Raw genomic sequence first — 23,172 nt, 5'->3', positions numbered from 1 at the left:
CACGCCCTGACCAGGACGAGCCAAGAAAGGAGAGGGCTAACTGACCACCTGCACCCAGCCCTCCTCTCCGGAGGACAATCAGACACATCAGGGACAATCAGATGCATCAGGGAGACCTGTCAGGGCAGGAACTCATTTATTAAGGAAGTCCATTCAGCTAACATAGGATACAGGAGCCTATCAGCACAAAGGTGGGCAGGGATGGGGAGGTACTCTCATTGAGGAAGTAGGATGCGTGTGCTGTCCGAGAGGGCAGAAGTGTTTGGTCCCAGAGGTGGCCTTACTTTCACAAACCACAACCACACCTTCCAACTGGGCAGCAGGCACCATCTCAGCCAGGTGCAGTCCCAAGACCAGGGAATGAGCACTGGGCCACGAGGTAGGCCTCCTTTTACAGCATAGGTTTCTATTTCCCTGATGTGACATGCCCCATATGTTGTGATGTTGCTGGGTGAAATAATCTGCAGATGTCTGTTAGATCTAGTTGGTCTATACAGTTGTTCAATTCTGAGGTTTCTCTCTTGAGTTTTTCCCTGGTTGATCTGTCCATAGGTGAGAGTGGTATTTTAAAGTCACCAACAATCATTGTGTTTCGATCTATGTGTGGTTTTAGTGAAAGTAAAGATTGCTTGATGAAGTTCGGTGCACTGGGATTAGGTGTCGAGATATTTAGGATGGTTATATCCTCCTGGAGGAGAGATCCCTTTATTAGTATGTAATAACCTTCTTTGTCTTTTCTCTCTAATTTTAGTTTGAAGTCTATTTTATCTGATATGAGGATGGCAACTCCAGCCTGTTTAGGGGGGCCGTTAGTGCAATGCAGTCTTACCTAACAAAGAGGCCTTTGGAAGTAGATAAAAAGGTGGTAAGTCATTACCCTGTCCACATCTCTGAGATTGTTCATTTGCTTCCCTGTGCCTCCCAAGAGTGAGAATTACTGTCATAATGTAGTGTTCTTTGTCCAAAGCATTGAATACAACCTTATAAAATATTGTCTAGTACAATGAAACCTTGTCACTTTTACCAGCCAGGTTCTGTGGGAGTTACAGATTTCTTAGCTGTCCTCAGGCCAATTAGACCAGTCACAGGCACCCACAGTTAAGGCTGCTAGGATGTACTTGGGCCTCTGAGTGGCTGTCCATCTCTGCCCCTGCATAGATGAGAATGGTGGGCAGTCACCATGGTTGCTAAGCACAGGATGCCTATGTTCAGATCTCAGCTCCATCATGGAGGAGTGCTTTGTCCTTGAAGAGCTTAGACTATCAGCTTTTCCTGATTTTGTCAACTCAGAATGTTCTGGAATGTGGCTTAAAACCATAGTAAGAACACAGAAAAACAACCTAATTGCATTGTGAGCAAAAAACCTAATATGGCCATCTTTGATCACAATCAAATATACATGACAAGCACATAACAGGCTTTTGGATGCCATTACCTGTTGTAAGCACGCAGGAGGTGTAACCTCAGTCCTAAAAGAATTTTCAGTAAGATTATTGTTATAGAAATACTAGTAACGAAAAGAGTGATTCAGAAAGGTCATCCAATGTCATCAGGTTGTAAATGGTACAGCCACTCTGAAAAAATAGCCTGTAAGTCAGACAACTCTTTGGACCAATGATTGTTTTGCTAGGCATTTTTTTCTAAGAAAGAAAGTTGATTTTTATATAACCTGGGCAGCCCAGGAAAACTCAGTGCTCCATGACAATGAGAAGTAAGTCATGAGCAGTGAGTGCTGGTGTAGCACAGAGGAACACAAAGGAACAAGCTACCCGGAGCTCTACAGTCCTTGTGGGTATCTGAGTCAATTAGCTCAATCCTTAACAGTCATGTGCAGTGTGATTGCGTATGTATGGCAGTACTAAGGGGTTGACATTATAGAAAATACATACATGTTGGCATGAGCTAAAGCAGGGTAGGAAGGGTGAATTTCCTCTCAGAGTAGCATGGCTTGAGACTGAGATGATCATTGTGCCATCATTTTGTCTAATGTCAACATGAGTGAGGCAGGTAAAGGCTTTGTGGACTCTGTTTTCCACAGGGGCCTACAAGCCTATAATTCTGTCAAAGTGAAAAGTTTATAGTGATAATCAACAGCAACCACAGAAAGGAAACCAAGATAGCAATGGGGGTACTAAACTCTGGGCAAGCATTACCTGGCCACAAAGTTAAGAAACGTAGGACTACATAAAAAATGATTTTCTGAGATCTCAACTTTCCCCATCACCTGACTTGAGTGGGGTTCTTATCAGATAACTTCATATCTATCTTATCTCTGTAGAATTATTACTCTTTTTTGGTGCCAGTTTTAGAGCTTAAGTTCAGGAACCTGTCAAGGAGATTTTGTCTTGAAGGGCATCACTGACTACCACTTAAGCCATGTCATCCCTCTGGCTTTTTGATGTTTAACTGGAGATAACATTCTCAAGGTCATTGCTTCATGGATGTCTGTCCTTTATTATGTGTAACAAAGTTAGATGTTGTGATACACCTCAGTAGAGAAGCATATGTAGTTGTGGAACAGACCTTCTTACTAAACTTCTTTATAATGTCCCCTTGTTCTTACTCCTATGAAATTCCTTCTTTTTTCTCAGAAAAGACCTGTCTCTACTTCAATACCCTGAAGAGAATGCTGAGGATGCAAAGGATAGACATGGCATGTGATGAACTTCACAGTACAAAAAGCAGACCCATGAGGAAGACATTGCAGGCTGAGGTCCCTTGGTGAGGAAAGAAATGGCTGGCAAAATTTCTGTCCCAGCAGAACAGGTCAGGTCATTTGGGTGGTGTCAGGGAGGCCAGGATGCACCAGTCTGGTGGTGCCAGAGATTCGTTGGCTTCTGTTTCTGCTTGTGGTAAACATCTAAGCAAGATGCAATGTTTTCCACAGTGAGATCTCCGCACCTGTTTTATTGGGGAAAAAGAAGTGTTTTGTTAGAGTTTCTGCATTCTCTGTGACAGAGATTGGGTCCTCGCAACCCCTTCCTCTTACAACCTCCTTCAACAAATCTGCTCTCCCCCTCCTCATGAACTATATTCTCTGCTAGCCATGGACCATTGGTGCTGTCTGTGGGGATGTCCTAGAGTCTTCCACACCCTCCCCAATGCTGTCTGAAGTAAGCATTCTAAGATATCCTGAAGAGTTGTGCAGGTGTTCCCATGTGTTGAATCCCCAAATTTAGCAGTATTAGTTAACTCAAGTCACCTATTTCTTGACAGGTCAGTTGGGTACTCTGAGCTATCCCAGATTTGTCTAGAGAAAGTCCTCCCAGGTGTCCACCTCTCCATTCTCTATTCTCTTGAGTGCTGGCCAGCAGCTCCTTCAAACCCACCTGCCAGCAAGCTGGCCAGAAATCTAACCCGAGGTCCATGTGCATTGGTTTGCAAATGGATTGGTTGGTTGGTTGGTTGGTTAGTTGTTTCAGTCATGGATGCAACCATTATTGTGGAGTCATGGGGAGCATGAGACGTGGGGAGCACGATGAGACGTGGGCTGCCTGTGTCCTTTGCCTTGACAGGCTCTTCCCTCCCTCTTTCTCCCTCCTGGATCCCTGAGTGAGAACGCTGCTCTTTGGACCTTCGCGTGCACCTTGGGTCCCAGGAATGGTCTGGCACCTGACCCTGACCTCGGATGGGGCAAGGGCCGCCATAGGCCCTTCCCTTTGTGGGTGCCTTGGACACTGGCGTCCTCTAAAAGTCTATACCACCCCAGGAGGATGCCCACTAGGATGGCCAGGCTTTCCCTTTGTCCTGAGGAATTCTATTCTTCCTTCTAGTTCCCCATGGGACACAAGAGACCTGTGGCCTGAAAAGAGGTATTATTACTACCACTACTACTATTGCTACTATTACTACTATGTGGGCAGAAGAGAAGCTACCTGCAAGGGAGGTGATGAATTTAGAATAAGGAAGGTTGGATAGTGCCTTGGCTGCCAAGAAGAGGAGGAGGAGTGGGGAGGTCCTGTAGTGGTTTGAGGATGGTACTCCCTAATAGACAGCACCAGGGGCTGGACCATCTTGAAAATGACTTGAGGCCATGGACTGGAATATTCTGTGTGTGTGTGTGTGTGTGTGTGTGTGTGTGTGTGTGTGTGTGTGAGTCCTGGGGCTTGAACTCAAGGCCCAAACTCTACTGTTTGGATCACAGCACCACTTCCAGCTTTTCTATGTATATGGTATGTTTGGGGTACTGGGAATCGAACCCAGGTTTTCGTGCATGCTAGGCAAGCACTCTACCACCAGGCAAAACTCATGGCCACAGAGTTTCTTATTTCACCAAGGAGAGAGAGAGAGGCCATTGTGTGCTGCTTTTTTCCCTTAAAATAAACTAATAATAAAAACAATAGATACAGCAGGTAATACAGGAAAGAAGGCAATGGATTGGTGAGGTTAGGCAGGTGTGTGGAAGGGACCTTAACTCTAGTGTTGACAGAAAAGCTTGCTAGTTTCCATGTGTACAGGAGCTTGTGTTCAAGGTATTTGTGCGTTGGCCGCTGCTCTGGTGCCAATGGAGGAGCTGGAAGATGGTGCAAGTGCCAGTTCTCAGACAGCCAGGGTTGGAGCTGGCCCTGCAGCTGCAGGTGGAGCAGAGTAGGTTCAGAGCCCATGTTAGTGCAGTGACACAGTTCTGCCTGCTCCCTTTCAGATGGCGTTCTGCCCACTAAAGTGCCCTGAAGTGGGTGCAGGCCCAACTGATCCACAAAGTGATTGTTCTTGGTCCATTATGGTTGGTGCCGGCCCTCTACCCTGTACACACACACACACGCACACACACACACACACACACACACACTCTGCTCCCAGGCTGTCCCCCATATGTAGTCACACACACTCCTCTGCCCTTGTCCAACTCTCTCTTCTGAGTGTGTGTGTGCACTTAAACCTAGCTAGCCTTTTCGTGGAAGGGACAGCACCAAGCCAGTTGCCCTTGCTTGCAGCGTCAGTGGGTTCTAGATGCTTCAGCTGCAATGAGAGTGAGAGTGGTTGGGAGCTCCAAGGGAGAGGTTCTTATGGGCAGGTTCAGCCAGACCTTCCCAACGGGTGTTTTGTGACTGTGGTGTAGGTCTGAAAAGGCAGAATGGCATGGTGTCAGAAAGAAGCATAAGGTTTCAGGGGGTGGTGAGGCAATGCTGTATGGTGGCTGTTTGAGGCTATTTGTGGTTCCATGGAAGATTTGGGGCCTGGCAAATTCCCAAGCAGCACCAAGCCCCACAGACTTGCAGCGCTGTAGGCTGACAGTTGAGTGAATGGAGACACCTGGGGGGTTGACAGAGGCTGGGCTTGCCTCCCAGTTTGGAGTGAAGGCTCTGGATCTGTCAGGACCCTCTCCAATGCCATGTGTCCCTTTGGAAAATTCCCCCTACCCCAGCGGAGGATGGATGAGGGGATCGTTGAGAGGCTATAACTCCACGGGATTGAGCAATGGGAACAGGAGCACCCTAGGAGAGCTCCCACTAAGACCACATGCAGCCAGCTCTTTGTCCACGTTGACTGGCATCCAACTCCAGTCCAGGAGCATCTATTTATGTAGTTGTGAGTAGGAAATTTGGGCAAGGGGGCCAAACCAAAGTGAGAGTCCTGGCAGTTCTTCCTACCTGCCCACTTGTGTGAGATGCCGAATGAGCTCCAGCAGCCCATGTCAGCCACAGCCTTGCGGGGAGATGCAGAGTTGCTTGGAAAATAAGACCCCTCCCACTAGAGGCTTGCTGGCAGGAGCTCAGAAGAAACACCACCACCCTTTGAAAGGGGAACCAAGGATGTCTGGGGAGGGAGGGAGCTAGGGCATTGTGGAGATTGCAGAGAAAGTCTCGTGTGACTCTAACCTGATCCAGTGTGAATGTGTTGTGTGGGAACCAATGTGCATCCACGCTTACTCAAGTGAGTGACCAGTGCAGATGCCTAGTGGTCATACTAAGGCAGATGGAGGGCAGTGAGGCTAGGATTTCCTCCCACTGTTGAGTGACAAGTTCAGCCAAATGAGGGCTCTGCGTCTGCAGGGAACCCTGTCCTTTGCCATCTGACCCTGTAGGGGACTCACAGTACTGGGCCGGCCAAGATGAAACTCCACCTGGCCAAGTGATGTGTGAGCCTGGAGTTGCGTGAGTTCTCTGTGGGCACCAGTAGCCAGCTCTTCTGTCCATATGGATATGGCTTCTAGCACCAATCTAAGCTCTGCACTTCCATGCAGGCATGATAGGAAGCCACCTAGCAACTGGAAAAAAATGTGGGCATAGGGACCACAGCAGAGTGAGGGTCTTGGCGATTCTTGCCACATGACCCCTGGGTGAAACCCTAGGTGAGCTCTGGCTGGCACTGTCAAGTACTCATAGGGCTTCTTGGCTGCAGCACAGTGCCTTTATGGGGGCTGAAAGGACTATGGCTATGCAGAAGGGTAGGTGCTCAGTACTCGACCCTCTGTGACAAGGTGCCCTGTGTCACTGTCCAGATGGCATATGTATCCTCCAGGGTCAAGACCATCATGACATAGTTGTCCTAGGGATAGGCTCTGCATGAAAATGCAGTCTGTTGGCAGATAAGACCCAGCCTTCTGGAGGCTTGGGCCAGAGCTCAGTATAAATCCCAATATCCTTAGGATGGAGCACCGAGTAGAACCATGGGATGCACACACAGTGGAGGCCTACAGAGGTATGGAGAGTGTTAGGTCCCTAGCACAAGGACTGAGAGGTTGTGAGTGGGCCCAGGAGGGAGAATGTCAGAATGCAGCCAAGGCATGCCAAGTGAAATGTAGTTGGGTGGAAGCAGCTCTTGGGATGCCTCAGTCCACCAGGTGTGGGCAGCGAGCTGCCTGTGGTGAGTGTCACAATGTGGGGAGGTGCGAGTAGAGGGCATGGAGATGGGACCTGGATTGCATTGGGCACGTGGCCCTTTTTAGTGATCTTCCTGAGAAGGATGTATGGGGGATGGTTAGCTAGGGAGTTGTAGGGATCACAGATCCCTCTGCATGGCCAGCCCACTGGGAGTGTGTTGTGTTGAATCAGTGTGCATCCATAACACCCTACTGACTGACCAATGCAGGTGCCTTCACTTAAGAGTGTCTTCATACTGTAGCAGCTAGAAGGCTAGCTGGTGTTTGCCAGTTGGCAGCTCATTTCCTGTGCAAAGGTCTAAAAATTATGGTATACCCATTTCAAAGGTCTACAGTGTTGCACATAGCCAGCAAGAAGTTTGAGGGTGGCAGGGAGAGACATGATGTGCCTGACAGCACTGAGGTTCATGGACTTTGCATTATTGATGGTGAGTGGGCATGCTTGCCTGTGAGCATGTAGTCGGAAATATGACAGTGAGGCCAGGATTGCCTTCGTGTTAAGTGACCAGCTAAGGCAAGTGAGGGCTCTGGATCTGCCATCACTCTATCCTTTGCTGTCCATCTCCATGGAGACCTCTGGCCTGTCCCAGAGGAGTAAGGACAAGGAGCCCAGAAAGGAACTTACAAGGCTAGGCTGGCCAGGGTGAAATTCCACGGGGATGAGTGGTGGTAGCTGGAGCTCCATGGGAGAGCTCCATATGGACAAATGCAGACAGTCCTTCCATCCATGTGCTCTGGGCCTCTGACAGCAAGCCCCTAAGCACATGGAGGAAAATGCAGGCAAGGGGGCCACAGCAGAATGAGGGTCCCAACAGTTCTTCCTGCATGCCCACCAGGGTGAAACCCTGTTTGAGCTCCAACTAACCATATCTGTCACTCTCATAGGGCCTCTTCTGTGGTGTGCCATGCCTCTATGGGGCCCAAAGAGCTGTAGCTGTGCAGAGTGGTGGGTGCCCAGCGCTTCACCCTCTGAAGCAGGGTACCCTGTGTCACTATCCAGATAGCATATATATCCTCCAGGTTCATGACCATAAAAACACCATTTTGTGTTCTATGGGAAGGCTGTGCAGAGAGACACAGATTGACTTGGAAAACTAAGACCCTGATCAAGGCTTGGGAGCAGGAGCTCAGAATAAACCCCGCCACCCTTAGTATGAGGCACAAAGTAAGGTTATGGAATACACACACACACACACACACACACACACACACACACACACACACACACAGTGAAAGCCTGTAGAAGCGGAAGGTGTTAGTTCCCTGGCACAAGGGCTGAGAGGTAGCGGTTGGTGAGCCAAGGCATGGCCAGAAGGGGAAATGTCAGAATGTGGCTGAAGCATGTCAAGTGAAATGTCATTGTAGGAAGTGGGTCTTGTGGCACCTCAGTCCCCATGTGGGCAGTGAGCTGCTTTCACCTGTGGTGAGTGTCAAAATTGAGGGGAGATGGTATTGCACTTGTACAGGGCCCTTTTCAATACTCTCCTTGATAAGGATTTCTGGGACAAAGAGGGAGGCACAGCATTGGATGCTAGAGAAAACCCTGTGTGTGATCTTCTCCATCACCAGCCCAGTGAGAACGTGTTGTTTCGGAATGGATGTGCATGCATGCTCTACTTGAGTGACCAATGCAGGTACATAGTGGTCACATTAGGGAAGATGAAGGGCCAGCAAGAAGCAGGAGGGTATAAGGTAGGGGCACAGTGTTTGGCTGCTGCTGGAGCTTTTCCCAGCTCACTGAAAGCTATTGGGCCTGGCACCTCCCCAGACAGTACTAATAGCTATGGACTTGAAGATTTGCTGGCTGGCAGCTGTGTTAAGGGGTGAGGCTTGGGGCTTGTAGAAGATTATGGTAAGGCCAGGATTGCCTTCCAGGGTCATGTGACAAGCTAAGCTGAGTGGAGGCTCCAGGGCTTCAAGTACCCTGCCCCTTGCCTTCTGTTCTGGGGCTTCAAGTACCCCACCCTTTGCCTTCTGTTCAAGTGGACACCTTAAGCTTGCCCCTGAGGAGGAACGACAAAGGGACCAGTAGGTATCTTACAGTTCTGGGCTTATCGGGCCAAAACCACCAGGTTGAATGGTGAGAACGGGAGCGCCATGGAGAGCTTCCAATGGGCACATGCAGCCAGTTCTTCCATCCATGTTGACTGGGCCCCTGGCACCAATCTAGGAGCACTGGCTTCAGGGAGGCATGCCAGAGTGCCAGCATCTGGAGAGAAACACAAACAAAGGGGCCACAGCAGAGTGAGAGTCCTAGCAGTTCTTCTTACATGCCCACTTGCGTGAGATGCCAGCTCCAGCTGGCCAGGTCAGCCAGAGCCTTGTAGGACAAGGGCCTGAATGCTGGAGCACAGTGTGACTGTGCCAAAAGGGCTGTGACTGTAAACAGACAGATCCCTCTGCAGGGCGTCCCTGTGTTACTGGCCAGGTGGCACACATTCCCTTGAGGGCAGTGAGAATCATCATTCAGTTTTTGCACATGCAGGGAGATGCAGAGTCACTTGGAAAATAAGAACCCTTCCCACTGGAGGCTTACGGGCAGGAGCTCAGAACAAACGCCACCGCACTTTGAAAGGGGAACCAAGGAGGACCGCAAATACATGCACACACATGAACACACACACACACACACACACACACACACACACGGGCGCATGCACGCGCACACACACACAGGGTGAAAGCATGGGAAAGGTGCTAGGTCCCTGGCAGCAGGGCTGAGAGGTGGTTGGTGGGCCCAGGACTTACTAGGAAGGCGATGTGTCAGAATGCAGCCAAAGCATGCCTAGTAAAATGCAGTCAGGTGGAGGTGGCTCTTGGGATACCTTGGCTCACATATGAGCAGTGAGCTGCTTTCACTTGTGGTGAATGTCTGAATTGTGAGAGGGTTTGGATAGTAGGCATGGGGATGGGACCTGGATTGCATTGGCACGGGGCCCCTTTCAATGTTCTCCCTTTTAAGGATGTCTGGGAGGGAGGGAGCTAAGGCATTGTGGAGATTGCAGAGAAAGCCTCATGTGACTCTCTCTAAGCCTGACCCAGTGTGAAGGTGTTGTGTGGGAACCAATGTGCATCCATGCTCACTCAAGTGAGTGACTAATGCAAATACCTAATGGTCACATCACACCGTGGGAGATGGAAGGCCAGCTTTGTTTGCCAGCAGAGTCAGGGTCCTGGCAAGTTTTTCTACATGCCAACCTGCTTGAGACCCTGGGTGAGTTCTGGCTGACCTAGTCAGTCAAAACCTCACAGACGAGGCTCTCCTGGTCACTCATAGGGCTTCTTGGATGGAGTGTAAAGCTTTCCTGGGAATAAAAGAGCTGTGGCTGTGCCTAGGGAAGAGTGCCTCATATTTTGTCTTCTGCAGTAGAGTGCCTTGTGTCACTGTCCAGATGGCATATATATCCTCCCAGGGCGGGGCCATCATGATGCAGTTTTTGTTCTTGGAATGGGCCATGCAGGGAGACACAGAGTTGATTGGCAAAGTAAGACCTACCACGCTGGAGGCTTGGGAGCAGGTGCTCAGAACAAACTCATCTGGATGGGGTACCAAGTAGGGCCATGGGACACGCCCCATACACCTACATTGTGTGAAAGCCTACAGAAGGTGGGGGAGAGTTTTAAGAGGCGGTGGACCCAGGAGGGGATGTGTCATAATGCAGCCAAAGCACACCAAGTGAAATGCAGTCGTGTGGTGATGGCTCTTGTGAAACCTTGGTCCCTGTGTGGGCAGCAAGCTTCTTTGACCTGTGGTGAGTGTCACAGTGGGGGTAGGTGCTGGGTGGAGAGCATGGAGATGGGGCTGGATTGCATTAGACTATTTTGTCTCCTTGGCATGGAAGCCTGGGAGAATGGACAGGGAGCTAAGGTTTTGGGGGGATTGCAGAGAAAGCTCTATTGTAACTTTGTCCAATCACAGCCAGGTGTGGGTATGTTGTACAGGAACCGGTGTGCATCCCAATTCACCCTAGGCAGTGACCCACAGGTGTCAGGTTGTTAAACTGTGGTAGATGGAGGGCCAGCTGGTGTTTGCCAGCCTGTCTCTGGTGAGCAGGTCAGAAAGGATAGGGGGGCGGCATGTGACTAGCAGCGTAAGGGAGTGAGGGTGGGGCATGCTGTGGCTGCTATTGGTCTGTTTGTAGTCCTATGGAAGCTGTTGGGCCTAGCATCTCCCCAGACAGCATTGAGGCCCATTTACTTGAACTTTTGTTGGTCAGAGGCAGCTGGGTACACCTTTGGGCATGTAGGAGGTGAGGTGACTATGAGACCAGGATTGCCTCACAGTGTCCAATGACAAGCTAAACTGACTGAGGGCTGTAGAACTGCAAGGACCCTGTTATTTGCCATCCATCCCTGTGGAGACCTCCCACCTGCCCCAGAAGAGAAAGGACAAGGAGCACTCTAGGGGACTCACAGGTCTTGCTTGGTCAGGGTGAAACTCCATCTGACTAAGTGATGGGAGCCTAGAGCTTTATAGGAAAGCTTCCTTTGGGCACAGCAGCCAGCCCTTCCCATTCATGTAGATAGGGCCTTGAGTACCATCAAGAGAAAGGTCTTGGCATACATCAGTTCCCATGTGGGCAGCAAGCTTTTACCTGTAGTGGTTTTCAAGATGGTGGGTAGGGCTAGCTAGAGGACCTAGAGAATGGTCCTGGATTGCACTGTGTGTAGGACCCTTTTCTGTTGTTTCCCTGACACGGATTTCTGGAGGAGGGAGCTAACTAGGGAGGGAGAAAGCCCTCTGTGACTCTTCCCATGGCCATCCCAATATGAGTGTGTTATGTGGGAACTGATGTGCACCCACACTCACCAAGTGAGTGACCAATGCAGGTGCCTAGTGGTCACACTGTGGCAGATGGAGGGCCAGCTTTGTTTGCTAGCTGGGGTCCCATCTCCTGAGGGCAGGTCTGAAAAAAATGGGATAGCATGAGGCCAGAAAGAAGCCTGAGGGTGAGAGGGAGGGGCGTGTTTTGAACTGTTGGGGCTGTTTGTGTCTCCATGGAAGCCTTTGGGACTCACTCCTCCCAGGACAGCACCATAGCACATGGACTTGCAGGGTTGCTGGCTGACTGGTGAGCAAGGGGTCAGGTGTATGTGGAGAAGTGGAGAAATATCCATGAGACCAGTATTGCCGCCCCTCCAGTGTCAAGTGACATGCTAAGGGGAGTGAGGTCTCTGGGTCTGCCAGAATCCTGTCCTTTGCTGTGTGTCCCTGTGGAGATCTCTTGACTGCCCCAGAGGAGGAAGGCCAGTAGGCTCTGTATGAGACTCACAATATTCTGCCGGCCAGGGCGAAATTCTATGGGGCGGAGCCGTGGGAGTGGGAACGGACCAATTAATGCCACCAAGCTCCTATGCTGTGTGTTTAAGGGAAACCTCTAAGCATGGTCAAAACAGAATTGCCCAGCTTACCTCAAGTTTACACCCTCAAATGCTATCACTGAGGGATCATAGCCCATCTCTGAGGGATCATAGCCCATGCACCTTCACAGCAATGCCTCTGTTCTGCTGTACTGGATCCCTCACACTTTGGAAAAGAAGGATAAGCACAGGTGTAAATCTTCCATGGACTGAGTTTTAGAGCTTCCTGTTCTGCTTTTGCTACTCTACTGGCCCTCAGAGCTGACCTCTTGGTGACCCGTGGGCAAAGGATATTCCTGTCCAGTGAGATGCGATAGTATGCCCTTGGCTACACTCAGTGGGGCCACAGGTTTTCTATACAGATCAGATGCCTGCATGTAGGTTCACCTGGTAAAGGCTCATCTTCCCAGGGTGGAAGGACCACTCGGAGACTATGAGCACATCTGGTTCAGTGGCCCCAGACTCCAGTGAGCCCTCAGTTACCCTTTTTCTCTACCTTCCTTTCTCACTCATGTTGCCTGTATAGGCCAGAATGCCACCATTACCTCTTTTTGCAACCACCACATTTCTGATTCCACCATCCTCCGACAGCCAAGCCCATTCCCTACCATTCCTACTCCCAGCCGCAGAGCCTCGAGAATTCAGACCTAACCTTGTAACGTATAATCTCTCTGCCTTTGGCCTCCAACTGCCCACTGAGCTCACTTAAGCCTCAACTCACTCAAGTCTCCTGTTCTGCATTCCCCACTACAAGCTGAAATCTTGCCCTGTACCCGGTTTATGCAAGCTGTCTCCCAGCCCCACACATACTAATGACAAATTGCTACTTCTTAGCAGAAAGAACGCCCTTTAGCATTTGAGTAGGGGTTGGTGAAGCTGCCCACTACCACTCAGAAGCCTGACCTGGGAGAACCAGTCACCGTGGCCAAACTCACAGATCTTTCCATGACAAAATTGCTCTGCCTGCAGGACTAGAATTCTTGCATGTCTAAGATCCAGGGCTCCTGACAACTTACATCTCAGGCTGCCTTTTGCCACCAGTGACAGGCAAGCTGTGTTGTGACTTACTATGTCAGCTCTTGGCTTCTGGACTCTCAGCTCCTCCAAGACCTGCAACAGTTGGTCCTATAAGACAAAATATAAAGGCCAGAGGCAGGGTCAAGCCACATGTCCTCCTTGGGCTGCAAGAAGGGAAAGAACCTTCCTTACCCTCATAATGGTCTCTACTTCCCCTGGAGCCAACAGCTCCAGAGCTGGGTAACCTGTCAGGCCTGTCAGCCAGGGACAAGTTGTCACCCAGACAGACTAAGGCCTCTGTTTAGAGAAGGTAGCTGAGCTGGTAGTCAGCTGGAACCCTGAGCCTGGTCACAGGTGAGCAGGCAGATCCTTAGGAGGGACTCACAGCATCCTGATGGGGACAGTCCTCCTCTCCCATGCCAACACAGACCAAGTCACAAAATGAAACCCCAGGCTCTTCACCATAGCGGTCACCAGGCAGAACCGGAAAGGATGAGGAAGAACCTGGCCTGGCTGAGTGTAGAGAGGCAAGAGGGGTCCCTGACCATGGAGTCAAAGAGGACACACTGAATTGGAACAACAGCATCCTCCCACTGACCAAAGATCTCCATAAGCACATTTGGGCTGCAAGCCCTCTGAGATAGGAACAATCCAGAGACATGACTCACTACCTCAGAATTCCTGTGGAAATTCCTGAGACCATTGCAGAATAACTCAGATTTAACCCCACCCTGCTCAGAACTGTGGCAAGGTAGCTCCTCAATGGTTAGAACATCAAGTTCTGATGCATACCTAGTGACCACAGATGCTGGCCATTATAGGCCCTGTCAAGGTGCTGTTGCATACTTTGATAAGGACTGATCTACATATGTAACCTATGTCAGGTACATTACACCTAGTTTACTTCTGTAACATTTTTATGCAGATAGTCTGTTATGCACTATGGTTTAAGGCATGCAATAATTTGTACAGTGGCTTATTCCCAAAATATGCCTTAGGCAAAACAAATGTTTTTTTTATATAATTCCTTGCCTTGATAAATAGATAATATAAATTTAAGCAAACTTCTATTTTTATTTAGATTTCTACTTATTCACATACATTTCTCCAATCATTTGAAATAGCCAGTTTCATACTGTGTCCAAATGGTACATCAGTGAACCTAAACTACACACTGCTGCTCCCCATTAAGTTCTCTGCTCATAAAAACTCTGGAGAATTCCTCCAAGAAAGAAAAGCTTTAAGACTGTCCTCTTGCTAGTCTGCTACTTGTAGCCATTTGGCCAACTAAGCATCCTGTAATATATAAAGTGATGTAGTGAGATACTGAGATAAAAGTAAATGCAATTTCCCTGAAATTTTTATTAAAAATTACATTTTTATTTCATTTTAAAAAAGAGAAAAAGATAGGCATGGCGTACATGCCTGTAACTCTAGCATTCTGGAAACAGAGGCAGGAGAATCACAAGTTTGAAGCCAGCCTGGTCTCCACAGTAAGACCCTGTCTCAGAAACAAAACAAGGGGCCGGGAGTTTGGCCTAGTGGCAGAGTGCTTGCAGGAAGCCCCGGGTTTGATTCCTCGGTACCACATACATTAAAAAAAGCCAGAAGTGGTGCTGAGGCTCAAGTGGTAGAGCTCTAGCCTTGAGAAAGTCCAAGGAGAGTGCTCAGGCCCTGAGCTCAAGCCCAGGACTGGCAAAACAAAATTAAGAATAGCATTAACTGAAACATATTTTTTGAATTTCATGGATAGTCGAATTTCCCAACCACTATCTTTAGCCACCTTTTTAGATACATATGGATATTTAGATAAAAACACTTTTGTTGTACAGTATAAAATGGTGTGAGAGGGTCTTCCAAAACACTGACATTAAATAAGCAGAATAAAATAGTTTGCAATGACCAGTAATGGAGTTAAAAAGTCACTAATAGTGTCTGGAAGTATGACCTACTAGTAGAGTGCTTGCCTAGCATGTATAAAGCCCTGAGTTTAATTGCTCAGTACAACATACACAGAAAAAGCTGCAAGTGGTACTGTGGCTCAAGTGGTAGAGAAATAGCCCCCAGGACTGAAAAAAACTGGCAAAAAGTCATTAATAGTAAGAGTAGCACACATGATCTGTTATTGATGCTAAATTATCATAAAACATAATCAAGTAATCAAAGAGGAAGTTACTCTAATGACTAGATTTTAAATTGTGAAAACATTCTAATCAGGGTGGCACAAGCTCCAGGACTCTTGTTTTCCAGAGGTAGGTTTTGTTTCTTTACTGATTCTCACAAGGGAAAAACCTCTCTAGGATCAGGTTCTCATTTTCCTAGTTTTCCTGAGTATGTAGGATCTGTAAGTGTTCAGCCCTTCTGAGCCCTTTTGCACTGTCCAACAAATCATTGAGAAAAGCAGTTAGATAATACATAATACAAAAAATGGGGGAAAGTCACAAGTGAAATGAATTTATAAAGACAGAACTCATTGCAGACATGTTTTTGTTGAAGGATATGGAGCACGATGCTATAAAGCTTCACAAGTCCTTCTGCTGCTCATTCATTCCCAAGACACCTGCACACTGTAAAATGGAATACATTTCTAGTTGTTGTAAGTAACTTTTTCTCATTATGTCATAAAATTTAGGCTCTGACCAAGTCTCTTCTGTAGGTAGCACACTGAATACCCTCATATGTTGTCTTTTATTCCTCTTGGAGTACATGAAGAGTCCAAAGCTAACAAGGATTATTACAATCAAATACACATCGGCGGCTTTATTCCAGGCCTCAGGAATAGTGTAATCAATACAACCATCATTGCTTGTTGCTATGTAACTTCCAGCCATAGGCCTCTGTATAGCGCTTACTGTTTAAAACTGAATTCTAGGTTCTCTGCATTTCCATTATGATTTGTAGTTATTTAATCAGCCAGTTTTAGAGCTGAAAGGCCAATGGCACTGGAACACAAAGGCCAGCTGCACGCATAGACGGTTCCCCAGAGACCCGCTGGGTGTGGGAGCCATTTTACACAACCCAAACTGCTTTTTCACATATTTTTAAACTACCAAGTAAAAACATCGAACATTTGGTGGAGTTAATATTTTGCATATACTTAAGCTGAGAATTCAGTTTTAAATAAAATGGAATACTTTATCTGACAAAATTAAAAAGGGCTCATTATACAATTGGTCTCCGAGACATATTGTGAGAAATGAGAGGAAGGCATGTGAAAAACTTGTGAAAAACTTGTGAAAAACTTGTGAAAATTGGCCGCCACCAATACCGCCACCGCCTATGCCGCTGCGGGCGCCTCCGCCGCCACCGCGGGCGCCTCCGCCTTCACCGCGGCCGCCACGCTGCTCTCGCCGCTCAGCCCCAGGGAGGTTCGCCAAGGCTGGCACACCGCTAGCCCCCTGAGTGCCCGCACCCAATCCTCGCCCGTCCTGTCCCTTCCTACTCTGCCCGGGCCCGACGCAGACTGGCAGCAGCGGGCCCCTGACGTCCCCAGGGGACGCTGGACACTGCGCCGGCTGCTGGGGCGCCGCCACCACGGCCCTCTCTCCCTCACGTTACCAGGCCACGGCAGTCTGAAGGCCGTGGCCGCCGAGCCTCGACCCCATCTCGCCCACCCCGCTCCCGCCCAGCCCACGCCAGCCATCGGCCCTGCCAGCCCTCGGGGCTCGGCGCTGCCCGGGGACGGCCACGGGGAGGGCCGAGTCCCCGAAGATTCCACGGGGCCACAGATGGTCCCGACGGCGGCCACACACACCGCGTCCTTCCCTCCCACCCTCGCCCTCGCCCTCACGCTCCTTGCCGGCCCCCCGTGGCCGCCCGTGTCTTGGCAGAGCGGCACGTGGGACATTGGCCGGCGCACCGGACACGCCGGCTGCAGCTCCGTCTGCATCAGGGTGACCGTGAGGCGCCGCCGCTCCTCAATCACCTGGGTGAGCCTGGCTGCGCGTTGGCTCCTCCAAGGACGCCCAGTCCCCCGGGCCACACTCACCCTGGGCCGGGCGTGGACAGGGACACACAGGGGCCGGTGGCAGGGCCCGGAGGGCGGGGGGCCTTCTCTGACCGCCCCACAACGCCCAAGCTCCCCCTCCGCACCCCTGCACTTTCCTTGAGTGGGTGGGTGGGGGAGGCCACCGCAAGAGAGTCCAGCGCCCAGCGCCATTCGGGCCCCACCTCCGTGCCCGCTCTGCAGACCCGCCCACACCTCGGGACACTCGCCACAGGGCAAGGCAGCTGGCTGGCCGCACGCCATAGACCCAGGGAGCCCAAGAGCCACCTCCACGTGACCGCGGTGCACTTGGCACCACGTTCTCACCGGGCCCCTGAGCCCTCCTGCCTGCCGGGGACCTATCGCCTCCCCCACCTTCTGTGGGCTTTCACCATCCAGCATCAGGGTGCAGGCTCGCCTCCTGCAAAATCTCAGGCCATGCTTGCTCCTGCAGGCTCCCGGTCTCTCTGCCCATGTGGGCACACGCGCACATTCACTGGCTCACGGGTCTCCCGGGACCCTCCTTGGTGCCCCACCCTGAGGGCAGTTGGGTTTCTTGGGCGCTCCCGCCCCATAGCCTCCAGCGGAGCGGGCCTTCCTCTGCCAACCATTCTGGGTCTCCCCCAACAGAGCGCCAGCGGCATGAAGGTGCTGCATGTGGAAGAAAGCTGCAGCGTCCAGAACTGGACGGTGGCACGAGGCACCCAGGGGCAAGGGCCACACTACCGGTCACCCGATACCCTGAGCAGCCATGGCTCTCGGGCGCCCCCCGTGGAGGCGCTGTGCTGCGGCCAAGAGGCCCTGCGTGTGACCAGGTGGGCCTCCTCCAGCCGGGCTCTGGCCGAGCTGGGCCACCGCGGCTCCTTCAGGGTCTCTGGCCCGGGCGGGCGTGCGGGGAGAGCCGCCGGGACCCTCATCCTGCCGCGGGCCCTTGGCCCGCATTTTCCCTCCAGGAGCTCGCTGGCCCTCCGCAACACCCACCTCGTGCTGCAGAGCCTGGACCCGTGCCACACGCCCCGTGCGCAGGGCCTCCAGGGAGGCCTGCACGGGCCCATCCGGACCTCTCCCACCGGCTGCTCTCCCGGGGAGCTGCCGCTCCCATCGTTCATCCCCGTGGTCTTTCTCCCTGGCCCGCCACGGCCTGTGAGTCCCCTCTGTCCCGGGCCCCTGTCCCTCCGTCCTTCCTCCTCTGGGGCCGGTGCCCAGGGCCCTCACCCCACACTGGCAGGCCATTGGGGCCCCACCGCCACCGTCGCTGCCCCCTACAGGTGCACAGGCTGGCCCGCACACTCACCTGCGGACCAGGACACCTTTCCACGGGGCCACACACGGCCTCCACAGCGGCCACTCACCATGCTCCTCCCTGCCTGCCTCACTCTTCTCGCCGTCCTCACGCCACTCCCTCTCTTCGCAGACCTGCGCCACACTCCCAAAACCCCTGCGGGCCAAGGCCGGCCGCACCAGGCCAGAGGAGACTGTGCCGCACAGCTCCCAGCTCTCAGGTCCCTCTCTGGTCGGTTGGAGCATCTGGAGCCCACTGATGCACAGGCTGCAGGTGAGGGCCGCCACCTCCCTCCAAGGAAGGGACAGTCAGCCTTGGGCACACACACCAGCGACCACACGCCCTCCCACACGCACACGCGACACAGGGCTGGGCCAGGGCAGAGGGCTGTGGGTTTCTATGTATGTGGGGGAGGACCGGGAGGAATGTTGGGGGCAAAATGGGAGGGGGCAGGAGCTCCAAAATCGTGGCAGGACCCACCACCATCACGTCGGAGTTTCCGTCTATCACCGAGAGCCATAGTTAGCAGAGCTCGGCCCAGGCCGCAAGGAAGCAGACAGGAATGTTTTGTCCCAGCACCCACACAAGCTCAGGACTGACTCTCTCTCTCTCTCTCTCTCTCTCTCTCTCTCTCTCTCTCTCTCTCTCTCTCTCTCTCTGTGTCTCTCTTTCTCTGTCTCTGTCTGTCTCTCTCTGTCTCTCTCTGTCTCTGTTCTCTCTCTCTCTCTCTCTCTCTCTCTCTCTCTCTCTCTCTCTCTCTCTCTCTCTCTCTCTCTCTCTCTGTCCCTTTGCAGCTGAGGGGACAGCTCCTGCCCCAGCTGTGCGAGCATCCGCTGACCTCCTACCGCCACTGCCACTGCTAGTGGCAACAGCAGGCACCACAGTCACCTTGAAGCCAAGCAGCGGTCCACACCCAGACCTGCCTGAGGATTCCTCAGACAACGCCAAGCCTAAGCTTCCCCGTGCTCCAGCTTCTTCCACTCACCTAGCAGCCCTGTTCCTCAATCATCCTCTGCCTTCCCTACTTAGGACTCCACTATTTATATACTGGGGTTTTTTTTGGAGTATTAGTATTATTAAAATTGATTTCAAACGAAAACCAAGGCACACCGTAAACTCTGTGGTGAAATATGCATAGGCATGCGTGTGCCTAGGCGCAGAAACACACACACACACACACACACACACACACACACACACACACACCCCAATTCCAATTGGTGGCCTAAAGTTTTTCCTGGTGGTACAGCCCCCAGCACTGTCTTCTTGGGAGCAGAGTCCTCCAACCATTCCTCTTTACGGGACCTCCCCACTCCTCTCCTCCTCGTGTGGCCACCGAGGGAGCAGACAGCCTTCCTCATTCTAGAACCATCCCGCCATCGTGCTGGTGACTTTTTATCTGCACACATAGCATTTGTCCTCCTCTTTGCTCTTGTCGCAGGAATAGGCTGTAATTCTCGTCCCAAGTCTGTGTCCCAAGGGGAACCGGAAAGAAGAACAGAATTCCCTGGGGCAAAGGGAAAGCCTGGCCATCCTAGTGGGCATCCTTCCGGGGTAGCATGAACTTTCAGAGGACGCCAGTGTCCAAGTCACACACAAAGGGAAGGGCCTATGGCGGCCCTTGTCCCGTCCAAGGTCCGGGTCAAGTGCCAGATCATTCCTGGGGCCCGAGGCGCACGCCGAGGTCCAAAGAACAGCGTTCTCTCTTGGGGATCCAGGAGGGAGAAAGAGGGAGGGAAGAGCCTGTCAAGGCAAAGGACACGGCGGCCCACGTCTCATCGTGCTCCCCGTGTCCACGCGCACACGCACGGTCAGCATCCCCAAACAACCTGGGGGTGGCCCAACGCCCACACGCCTCGGGGTTCTTTTCTGGCCAGCACGCTGGCAGGTGGCTCTGAAGGAGCTGCTGGCCAGTACTCAAGGGAATAAAGAATGGGGGGAGAGTCTACACCTGGGCAGGACTCTCACTACACAGACCCATAGCTGGGAGACACAGGAGGAGGAAGATGAGGCGGTGGAGTGGAAGGAGGAGAGGAGGAGGAGGAGGAGAGGAGGAGGAGGAGGAGGAAGAGGAGGAGGAGAAGGAGGGGGGGGCAGGCCAGATCTCTGTCTCCGAGAATGCAGGAAGCCTCCCCTACAATAAAATAAATTTAATTTGGAAAACAAATTGCAAGCAAGAAAGAGAAAAGAATCAAGGAAGCCTGGCATAAATACTTCCTGTCCCCTGACAAGGCAGTTGTGGGGCTCTCGAGGTGGAAAGCGCCACATGGACCTTACAGGGTTCACCTGGGAGCAGACACAGGGGCCCAACAATCCCTGGCCACACATGACACAGACACACTGTCCCAGGAGACAAAGGCCATCCCGACAGCTGACCCAGCCGACCGGGACCCCAAGGTCCCGACCGGCTGAGCTGGGACAGAAATGCTGCCGGCCATTCCTTTCTTCACCCAGAAAGCTCAGGCTGCCATGTCTTCCTTGCGGTCCCCGTTTTCCCCGGGGAAGGGCCTGCTAGCCCCTCCACCCTGGGCTCACACTGGAGACGAAGAAACAGGCGGTGTTTCCGCTCTAAGGGCGCTCAAGGGGAGGGAGGCAGGGACTGTTCTTCCAGGGAAAGAAGGAGCTGGAACAGGGCGAGAAGAGAACTAAGCCACGCAAGGTTGGATGGCTGTCTGCTCCATAGCCACGTGTGCTCCCAAGTGGAGTTTTGGCCCAAGCCCTCCCTCTCCATCAATCCAGGCTCCCTCTTTCTCTGGTGGGTAAGACTGGTCTGAAGAGAGTTTCTGGTGGCGTCGTGTTTGTCTCTCGCTCGGTCCCCTTGCCCCTGTCTTCCTTTCTCCTCTTCTCCACACCCCTCCGTGCAACACCACCCCAGAATTGCTTTCCAGGCTTTGCAAGCAGGGCGATCACACGCGTGATCTCATCTGACAAACCCCAAGAGTGAAAGAGAATCCAAACGGCGCAGGACACAGACTACCGAGGGCCAAGGGTGTCGGCCAATGGCGCCCTTGACCCCAGACAAGACCACCATCCCTCCACCAGCCCCTCCTCCCTGGCTTGCTAGCAAAAACCCCAAGCGACAAAATGACTCTGCCCTCACCCAATGCCACCCATGGTCTTAGAGCATTGCAGACAACAGACTCCTTCCTTCCCTCCTTCCTTTCTTCCTTCCTTCCTTCCTTCCTCCCTTCCTTCCTCCCTTCCTCCCTTCCTCCCTTCCTTTTTCCTTCCTCTCTTCCCTCCCTCTCTGCCGGACAAACGGATTTTCCACTGTGGAAAAGCCACAGCTAGACCCCTAGTGCTCTTACGACTCAAGCATCATTGGGGCTCAAGGGCATTCCTGAAGAGAATGAGTTCAATCTCCTCTGGACTCAGTACAAGAGGACATGACACAGATTGGGACTGGCGTTGGGTTTCGGCTGTGGGAGGGTGGCGTGGACTTATGTGGGAGGAAGGAGGTACCGGGAAGTAGGAAGAACAAGAAGAAGGAGCAGGACGAGGAGGAGGACGAGGACGAGGAGGACGAGGAGGACGAGGAGGAGGAGGAGGAAGAGAGGCCCGAAGAGGACACACTGACCCGCTGGTGTGGGGTCCCGTGGGATCCCTAGCAGGACACCGGGTAGAAAGCATGCTGTGTCCCCTCGGTGGGCCCTGGGCCCCGGGCACGGCCCCACCCCAGACCCCCACGGGGAACGTGTGCTGACGTAGGCAAAAGGGCCCTAAAGGGCCAAGAGGTCAGAGGGCGTGGGGCCGTGGGTGGGGAAGGACGAGGAGATCTGGGCCTCTTTAAGGCTGGGGTAGGGGGCAGGGCGGGGGAGGGCCCCAGCCGAGCCGGCCCGTGACCTCACTTCCTTGGTGACCAACAGCCACAGAACTCGGAACCCCAGTTACCCAGCTGACCCCGTCTGAGCAGACAGCGTCGTGGGCTCCTCCCTTTGCCCCCAAGAGAGACAATGTTTTCTTGTTGTTTCCCCCGGGCCAGTGGCCGTGGCCGCCGGCCCGAACGTGGCCACGAGGACCCGCGCGCCTCGAGCGTCCCGCAGCGCTTGCGACGCTGGCTCAGGACCCACTCCACGCCAGCAGCGCTATTTGGCAGGCGGCGAACACGAGGGCCGCAAGGCCAGGCCCGGGCCCCGAGCCCGGAAGACCACGGGGCCCACCCCCTGGCCGGGAGTCCCGCTGGCCCGGGACTGGGCTGTGAGAGCCAGCCCGAGACCCCCCCGCCGACCCTGCCGCTCAGCCCGGGGGAGGTTTGCCTTGGCCGGCCCAGCGCTTGTGGCTGGCCCGCCGCCAGCCGCGTGAGCGGCCCGAGCCCGGGGGATGCCCCGCCACGTGCAGACGACGCGGCCGAACCACAGGCCGGTCCACATGGCTGGGCACAGAGCTCTGAGAGCCCGCCTTGCGCCCGTGGCACCCTCGCCGCCGCTGCGATCGCCGCCGCCAATACTGCCGCCGCCTATGCCGCTGCGGGCGCCTCCGCCGCCACTGCAGCCGCCGCTGCCGCCTCCACTGCCGCCGCCGCGCTGCTCTCGCCGCTCAGCCCCAGGGAGGTTCGCCAAGGCTGGCACACCGCTAGCCCCGTGAGTGCCCTCACCCAAGCCTCGCCCGTCCTGTCCCTTCCTCCTCTGCCCGGGCCCGAAGCGGACTGGCAGCAGCGGGCCCCTGACGTCCCCAGGGGACGCTGGACACTGCGCCGGCTGCTGG

At 52.8% G+C, this 23,172-nt stretch overlaps 1 long non-coding RNA gene across 1 annotated transcript; it reads right to left on the bottom strand.

Moving 5' to 3' along the window:
* Positions 1-1,152: 1,152 nt before the first annotated feature.
* LOC150064993 (uncharacterized) lies at positions 1,153-22,138 on the bottom strand. Its single transcript, XR_016534881.1, has 5 exons — positions 22,046-22,138; positions 13,253-13,309; positions 12,236-12,350; positions 8,865-9,032; positions 1,153-2,901 (listed from the first exon to the last, which is right to left on the bottom strand). It is a non-coding gene; the product is annotated as an uncharacterized LOC150064993 (long non-coding RNA).
* Between the last annotated feature and the right edge of the window lie 1,034 nt (positions 22,139-23,172).

The sequence above is a fragment of the Megascapheus bottae genome, chromosome 3, assembly GCF_031878675.1.
Source record: "Megascapheus bottae isolate mThoBot1 chromosome 3, mThoBot2.hap1, whole genome shotgun sequence".
NCBI classification, from domain to species: domain Eukaryota; kingdom Metazoa; phylum Chordata; class Mammalia; order Rodentia; family Geomyidae; genus Megascapheus; species Megascapheus bottae.
The sequence above is the reverse complement of the archived record's forward strand: the minus strand, read 5'-3'. Positions and strand labels throughout refer to the sequence as shown.